Source organism: Rhincodon typus, chromosome 10 (assembly GCF_021869965.1).
Source record: "Rhincodon typus isolate 14 chromosome 10, sRhiTyp1.1, whole genome shotgun sequence".
NCBI classification, from domain to species: Eukaryota; Metazoa; Chordata; class Chondrichthyes; order Orectolobiformes; family Rhincodontidae; genus Rhincodon; species Rhincodon typus.
This window is the reverse complement of record NC_063341.1, coordinates 69,969,746-69,978,879: the sequence shown is the minus strand read 5'-3', so window position 1 is coordinate 69,978,879 and position 9,134 is coordinate 69,969,746. Positions and strand designations below refer to the sequence as shown.

The 9,134-nt window shown below is 43.2% G+C and overlaps 1 pseudogene; it reads right to left on the bottom strand.

Annotated features, from left to right (window-relative positions):
• LOC109933211 overlaps positions 1-6,231 on the bottom strand; it is a 24,531-nt pseudogene extending 18,300 nt beyond the window's left edge.
• Between the last annotated feature and the right edge of the window lie 2,903 nt (positions 6,232-9,134).

Sequence of the window (9,134 nt, the reverse complement as noted above, 5' to 3'; positions counted from 1 at the left end):
TATAAAACTCTGGTTAGACCACACTTGGAATATTGTGCTCAGTTCTGGTCACCTCATTATAGGAAAGATGTGGAAGCCTCCGAGAGGGTGCAGAGTAGATTTACCAGGATGCTGCCTGGCCTGGAGGGCAGGTCTTATGAGGAGAGGTTGAGAGAGCTGGGACTATTTTCATTGGAGTGAAGATGGATGAGAGGTGACTTGATAGACGTGTTAAAGATGATGAGAGGCATAGATAGACTGGATAGTCAGAGACTTTTTCCCAGGCCGAAAATGACTATTACGAGGGGGCATAATTTTAAGGTGACTGGAGGAAGGTATAGGGGAGATGTCAGAGGTGGGTTCTTCACACAGAGAGTGGTGGGTGTGTGGAATGTGCTGCCGGCAGTGGTAGTGGAGTCAGATACTTTAGAGACTTTTAAGCAACTCTTGGATGGGCACATGGAGGATAGTAAAATGTAGGGTATGCAGGGTAGTTTGATCTTAGTAGGATAATAGGTCGGCACAACGTGGTGGGCTGAAGGGCCTGTACTGTTCTAAGTTCAATGTTCTATCCCTCAACCTCCGACACTTCACTGAAAAAAATCCCACCTATCCAGCCTATTTTTATAACTCAAACCTTCCATTCCTGGCAACATCCTGGTAAATCTTTTCTGAGTTCTCTCCAGCTTAATAACATTCTTCCTATAACAGGGCTACCAAAACTGGACACATTACACCAGAAGGAGATAAGAAGAACTGCAGATGCAGGAGTCACAGACAACACAGTGTGGAGCTGGAGGAACACAGCAGGCCAGGCAGTGTCAGAGGAGCAGGAAAGTTGACGTTTCTAATTTCTGAAAAGAAATTTTCTGAAGAAGGATCCCGACCCAAAACATCAACTTTCCTGCTCCTCTGATGCTGCTTGGCCTGCTGTGCTCCTCCAGCTCCACACTGTGTTGTCACATTACACCAGAAGAGACCTCACCAACGTCCTGTACAACCTCAACATGATGTACCAATTTTCTATACTGAAAGGTCTGAGCAATGAAGCATTCTAGTCTCTGAATACTGGGCTGACATCCAGTGGGGTGCACATGTCCAATAGGAATAGAGCAAACCCAGCAAGCAGAGCACAGCCCCATCATGCTGCAATGCTTGAAGTTGAAGCTTGTATATGGTGTTCACATGTTATGGACTGACTCAGTATTTCTTAATATGAAAATTGACTATTTACAATGATAAATCTCAACTCCACTGCAACTTGATTCAGAGGATGCGAACCCAGTGATTAGATGCTGGATCCTGAGAGGTTCTTGGCCAAGTGTGATTTTTTTTAGGACTTGATACAGCCAAAGAGAGACCAGGATTTAATATTACACAAGCAAACAATATGGATTCTTTATTAAACAACCATTTCATGCTTTCTGTTGCTCATTGCAACTCCATCTACCTGTGCGTCTCAGTATGGCAGCTACACGTGAGCACCGTATATAGACTGGACCTTCAAACACCACAACACAATGAAGGCACAGCCCGCCCACCAGGGTCTCTGCACTCCATGACCCTGTGGAACTCAAAGAACAAAGAACAGTACAGAGACTGAGTCTCGTGACTCTTCACGAAGAGTCTTCTCTCGAAACTTTAACTCTGCTTTCTTCACCCAGATGATGCCAGACCTGCTGAGTTTCTCCAGCAATTTGCACTGGGGGGAAAAGAACTTTTTTTCCTTGATTTTATATTCCTGTATATGTATCACAAAATATAATTTATCTCTTTTTTGAAAAAACATAGGCTTGAAATCTAATGTATGATACTTTCATTTGAAATTGTAGCATCTTAAATCTTGCAACTATGCCAGGCACCCATTCTAAACAAGCAGTCCTGATGCATTTGTCCATTGAGTGTGTGAGATTAAATCTGGTGACAAAGCCTAGATTTTTGAGAATTATAATTTTGAACAAGCTGCAATGCAACATATTGTTATTAAAAGCATTCAAAGATGCTTTTGGGACCAACCTTTCATCAGTACGGAATTAAAGTCGTAGCAATCTAATGCATCTTGACCTTATTGAAATAGTATTTCCAGACTTCATTTGATCTGCGTGGAAGTTTGCTGGGACATTCAACAGGCCATCAGGTTATTTGAATAGAAATATTGTGCAGAGTTACGGTGAGATGGCACTGTCATGATGTTCACTTGGAGAGCTGTGCAAACATAATGGGCTGAATGGCATTCTTCTGCACTGTAACAATTCTGCAATTTCTGTCCAATCTCAATCCAAATCCAGTTAAATGCATTTCCAATGAAACAAAATTGACTTTACGACAAGGATAGAGTTCAACATTTATAACTAGTAAGTTGTGGCAGTGGGGGGAAGAAAGAAAAGTGGATTTGAGGCAAATGATCGTTTTGAATGGTGGCGTGGGCTTTACAAGCCATGTGATCAACTCCTTCACTTCTTTCTTACATTCCTGCAACCACTCGTATTTCCAATAAAATAATGGATTCATCACCTGGGGAATTTAAGTGTCATATTTGTCACAAAATGTGAGAAAACTGCCGCTATGGCTTTATATTGTAGTGCAGAAGTTAAGTAATAAGCATCCATAAAATGAAGATTAAAAGAAACGAATCATGAAATCTAGCTTTCTAAGCAGGTTTATCCAACCAATAAACACACCAGGACGCTCACTTTGAAACATCTGCCTGACATCAGCACAAGATTTAGGATATTACAAATCATTTTTACCATTCATATAAATGATAGAATAGTACATTAAACCACAAACCTGCTGTTTGTTATGGACCAGACCAAACACCCAGAAAATATTCTGAGATAGCCAGAACCTAACTTTTTCTTATTTTACAGCTTAGTGTAAGGTGTTGCGTTTCAGATGCAATTTAATTGGTGAAACACTTTATTCATCCAATATAGTTAAAATACAACAAATGAAAGAATGAATTGGAATACCTTAACTCTATCGCAAAACTTAACATAATAATTGATATATTGGGGAGGCGATGGTTTAGTGGTATTATCGCTGGACTGTTAATCCAGAGACCCAGATAATGTTCTGGCGACACAGGTTCGAATCCTGCAATGGCAGATGGTAGGATTTGAATCCAATAAAACACCTGGAATGAAGAATCTAATGATGACTATGAATCCATTGTTGATTGTCAGGAAAATACCATCTGGTTCACTAATGTCCTTCAGGAAAGGAAACTGCCATCCTTACCTGGTCTGGCCTACATGTGACTCCAGACCCACAGCAATGTGGTTGACTCTTAACTGCCCTCTGGGTAATTAGGGATGGGCAATAAATGCTGCCTAACCAGTGACGCCCTCATCCTGTTAATGAATAAAAATAAGTAACTATTACCAATTAACTGTTCCAATATAGTAACATTCCATCCACACACTGTTGGCAAAAGGCAAATTCAGGAAAACAGATTTTGTCTCACATGCAATCTAGCAGCCCAGGAAGAGAGCCCCCAGCTTTTGGCTGTAATTGAGAGAGGGGTTAAAAAAGGTTCTGCTTCTTCAAGACCCCAACAGTATCTGCTGAAAGCTAACCAAAGATCCTTGATTTGTGAGAGCTCAACCCCATCCATCCAGGCTGCTTCTATTCTTCCAATTTAAAAAAAATCCCAAGATCTTACTAGCTGCTTACTCTAGTGGTTCTGATAGACTGCTCGAAACCTCTGCCTTAAAACCTCACTTTAAAAGATACCCAGAACAAAATAACGTCTTAAAGCCACAGCATTGTCATAATCTGGGCATGTCGAGTGTACATATGCTTAGCTGTAAAGATGCAAAGATAAGGAAAACAAGCAATGCGGTGTTGGGAACATGAGTCAGCAGTCATGGAATGTACTGTCCCTTTAGAGTTATGGAATTTAAAGACAGGTTCATTTGGAGTTGTGGAAATCACCGATGATGACAGTGAAGCCAATTGCAGTAGAAGACGGACCCGACAGCTGTCTGAGGAAGGAACAAAGGTGAATGCAGAAGGACAGGAAATGAAGCAATTGAACATCCCGCCATAGTGGTGGATCTACAAATGAGATACAAGGGAGAGATATTTTACACATCATGGTGTCGACGATTGTATTATCAGATGGAATGCAGCGGAGACAGAGAAACTATTATAAATGCTTGGAGTTTTTACAGGAAGCACAGTGCAGATTTAAGAATTTGGATTGATGGTAGGAGACAGAAGGTGATAATGGAGGGTTGTTTTACAGACTGGAGACCTGTGACCAGCAGCATTCTGCAGGGAATGGTGCTGGGTTCACAGTTCTTATCGATCATCCCACCAGCATCCACATCCAGAAAATCATCAAACGCCATTTCCGCCACCTCCAGTGAGATGCCACCACCAGACGTATATTCCCCTTCTCTCCCTTGTCTGCATTCCGCAGGGACCGTTCCCTCCGGGATACCCTGGTCCACACTTCCTTCACCCCCAACAACCCCGCACCCCCCCAGCCCTACGGCACCTTCCCCTGTAACCGGCGAAGGTGCAACACCTGCCCATTTACCTCCTCCCTCACCAGTATCCAAGGGTCCAAACATACCTTCCAGGTGAAGCAACACTTCACCTGCACTTCCCAGAATCTAGTCTACTGCATTCGCTGCTCACAATGTGGTATCCTCTACATTGGGGAAATGAAGCGTAGACCAGGTGACCGCTTCGCAGAACATCTACGTTCTGAGTGTGGGTGGGATGCTGTGAGAGTCAGTGTTGGGTCGAAGGGCCTGTTTCCACACTGTCGGGATTCTATGATTACGTTGCTGTGGATCAGGCATCACATGTAGGCCAGACTAGCTAAAGACAGTAGATGGACTAGACGGGTTATTACAACAATCAGCTGGTTATGGGGTTGCCTCATCTTTTATATTAGATTTCTCTTAATACTGCATTTAAATTTTACCATCTACCGTGGTGGAAGTCAAACTCATGTTCTGAGAAAATTCACCAGCTGTTCTGGTTTTCAGCACCAGTGAATTTACTGTCATGCCACCACCTCCCTGTGGGGAACTTGTCCATATTGATAGGAAGAAAAGCAGAGCATGGTAGAAGAACTAAATGGCCACTCCTGCATCCAGGGGAGGTGGTGACATCATAGTAATGTCACTGGACTAGAAATTCCTGAGAATCATACTAATGTTCTATGCCGCAGATTTGAATCACACCATGGTAGCTGGTGAAATTTGAATTCAATAGTAGGCTAACTCAATGTCAAACATGTTGGTAGTTGTAGAAACCCATCTGGTCACTGATGCCTTTTAAGGAAGGAAATCTGCTGTCCTTATCTGGGTCTGTCCTACATGTGACTCCAGACCCACAGGAATTTGATTGACTCTTAATTGCTCTCTGGGCAAATAGAGATGGGCAATAAATTGCAGGTCAAGCCAGCAACACCTGCATTCTGCAAATAAATTTAAATAAAGCCCTATGCATTCTGTCCTGCAAACACAAGTAGACACACAAAAGAATGCAGATATTTTGGAGCCATTGTTTCAAAAGGCAAGATGTGTTTTGATCACAGTTTTACCCAATAAGATAAGAAATAAGAGCAGGGGCCATGCATCCAGCTCTTTTAGCCTCCTTCACCATGTGATAATATCACGGCTGATCTGCTACTTTGACACCATTTTTGACTGGCCTCGATAGGGGCTAAGTAGCCTATTCATGTTCCTATGTATCAAGTTACATATTCTCTGATTCCCTTTGTGCCCAAAAAACCTATTGATCTCAGTACTGGATCTGCTCAATGACAGAGCATCCACATGTTTTGAGGTGGCTTCTGTCCTTTTGGTCTGTTAGTTACAGTGGCAGGAAATCTAGTTATAGCACTTTCCCAGGTGACCACTCCTGGTAGCTGGTATTTTCCACCTCTACTCGCACCTAGTAGTGGGTGAGGATTGATTGAGACAGTTTGCTGTCACCAGTCCTCCTTTGTCTTTGTTTTGTGTTGGGCCTGACCAGTGATTAACGGTAGAGGACACTGCACTGTAGATTATCTACAGAAAAGGCAATGTCCTTAGATAGCAAGAAGGTGTACTGCATGATAGCAATAAATTGAACTACATTTGGTCAAGCACAATAACTAGGCCCTTAGGGAGCTGGCACAAATACTTTCTCCCTCCGAAAGCTAGAGTAGAACTCCTAGCGTTCACCCATAACTGTGTGCGACATCAGTTGGGATCAACGTACCATGAACATTAACACCTTCAGAGCCATTACCTTATATACAGCACTTATGGTGTCTGTTGTTAGACTTGACCTTGTAAGAGTGACCTCTGTAAAAGGCTCGGAGACAGCCAGGTAAAGCAGCACTTAAGAACTTTATTCAAGCAAAACACCAATGTAGATGCAGGGGGAGGGGGTCCAAGATCACTCAGGAATTTGAATTGTCTTTGAATACAATGGTAAGAAAATACTTCTTTTATACCTTTACACAAACAGGCTGACGCAACCCCGAAACTGTATTAATTACCATCCACATCTAGCATGAGCGGTAAATCTAACAACACCGCACGGTTTACTATCAGTGGTATACGGTTCCTACACTATCACACTGGGGTCTATTGTCCATTGGAACCTTTATATGTGTTACCCTCCCTCCATCCTTCTCTAATGAACAAAAAGAAGCCACTGTGAAGACCACAAACAGCAGTAGCAGAGTGAGTATAAACCTACTGGAGCTCCGGGCACATTGTAGCTGCAAGGAAAAAGCTGGATTACATCACAGGGAGGCTGTGACCTGATACACTGGTAGGAAATCTGCACTAAATTTGAAAAAGAACACAGCCAAGAAGTATCAATAAATTGAATTAACTTAGTAAAATAATTAACTAAGTAGAAATGGCTGGACAGGTGTTGTGTTGTAGCTGTATGATATGGGAACTGGCTGATCCCATTGCGAACTGCAGTGACCACATCTGCAGCAAGTGTTGGTTGCTCAAGGAACTTCAGCTAATACTTGATGAGCTGGAATCTGAGCTTCGAACACTGCGGTACATCCGGTGGGGGGAAGAAATACCTGGATGCTTTGTTTCAGGATGCAGTCACACCTGGTAGATTAAGTACTTCAAATTTGGTTAGTCGCCAGGGACAGCAGGGTATGACTGTAAGCGAGGCAGGTAGAGGGATCCTACAGTCAGCAACTGAGGAGCGTTAGCTCTTGACCTTGTCCAGCAGGTACGAGGTACTTGCTCCCCATATGGATGAGGAAAAGGGCTGTAGGGAGGATGAGCCAACTGGCCACTGCAACGCGGCACGGGAGGAAATTCAAGAAGGGGGAGCAAAAAGACAAGTGGTAGTTGTTGGAGATTCTATAATCAGGGGAATATATAGTATCCTTTGTAAGCAGGATCGAGAGTCCCGCATGGTGTGTTGCCTGTCCAGTGCCACGTTAAGGGATATCTCGTGAAGGATGATATTTCTGAATACTTGGAAGTGCATGGTAAATAGGGCAAAGTAGGCACATCTTCAAGGGGTGATCATGCCTGATAAATCTGTTAGAATTCTTTGAGGAAATAATGACCAGGATAGATCAAGGAGACCCAATGGATGTTATCTACCTGGACTTCAAGAAGGCCTTTGATAAGGTGCTACATAGGAGGCTGCTGATTAAGATAAGGGCCCTTTGAGTTAGAGGCAAGGTGCTAGCATGGATAGAAGATTGGCTGTCTGGCAGAAAGCAGTGAGTGGGGTTAAAAGGGTCTTTCTCAGGATGGCAGCCGGTGACAAGTGAAGTTCCGCAAATGTCAGTGCTGGGACCACATCTTTTCACTTTATACATTAATGATCTAGATCAAGGAACTGAGGGCATTCTGGCTAACGATACAAAGGTAGGTGGAGGGACAGATAGTATTGAGGAGACGGCGAGGCTGCAGAAGGATTTGGACAGGTTAGGAAAGTGGGCAAAGAAGTGGCAGATGGAGTACAATGTGGGAAAGCGTGAGGTCATGCACTTTGGTAAGAAGAATAGAAGCATGGACTATTTTCGAAATGGGGAGAAATTTCAGAAGTCCAAAGCCCAGAGAGATTTGGGAATTCTAGTCCAGGAGTCTCTCAAGGTAAACTTGCAGGTTGAGTCAGTAGTCAGGAAGGCAAATGCAACTTTGACATTTATTTTGAGAGGACTTGAATATAATAGCAGGGAGGAGGGGGAATCTAATTGAAACTTACAGAGTACTGAATGGCCTGGACAGAGTGGATGTTCGGTAGATGTTTCCATTGGTAGGAGACACTGGGACCCAAGGGCACAGCCTTAGAGTAAAGGGAAGACCTTTTAGAATGGAGATAAGGAGAAACTTCTTCAGCCAGAGAGTGGTGAATCAATGGAATTAACTGCCACAGAAGGCTGTGGAAGCATGGTCATTGAGTATATTTAAGATGGAGATAGATAGGTTCTTCATTGTCAAGGGGATCAAGGGTTATGGGGAGAAAGCGGGAGAATGGGGTTGAGAAACTTGTCAGCCATGGTTGAATGGTGGAGCAGACTTGATGGGCTGAATGGCCTAATTTCTTCTTCTGTGTCTTATGGTCTTATAAATAAACATGCAGTTACTCATCGTGCCAAGTCCTGACCCCTTGTCACTAACATCTGCACACTAGTTTGTTTCCCACCTGGAACATCCCATGGTCTGTTCCCTTGCAAACTATCTTCCAATTAGCTTCCTGTCTCTGCAGCAGAAAGCAAGTGCTCTTTCAATCCTTACTTTTAACCCTTACCTATATATTTGTCACTTACTACAGATCTGTGAGAAAACTACACTTCTATAAGAAATCTACACTTATACGCTCTTTCCCCTTCTGACCCCTGCTCCCGGCCCATGGCCAAGCTTTTGGCCCATGGGGCACAGCTGTACTGCAACAGCTGCACGCATGTCCCTGTGTCAAGGTTGTTGTGAGATCCTATCTTTAAACTGGTCAGCAAGGTCAATATATAAAGTGGTTGCCATGAACAAACAAAGGGGTCCCTCCTTGTTATTAACAAAATCAATTGGAACATTAAGAGCAGTTTCAGTTCAATTGTTTAAAGTCAGGGTTTTAGTCTGTACTCCAACCTTCTTCCCCTAATCTAGTGGCTATTTCTTGCAAATCTAATAGTCCCTTCAACTTCTCTTTCAACATCC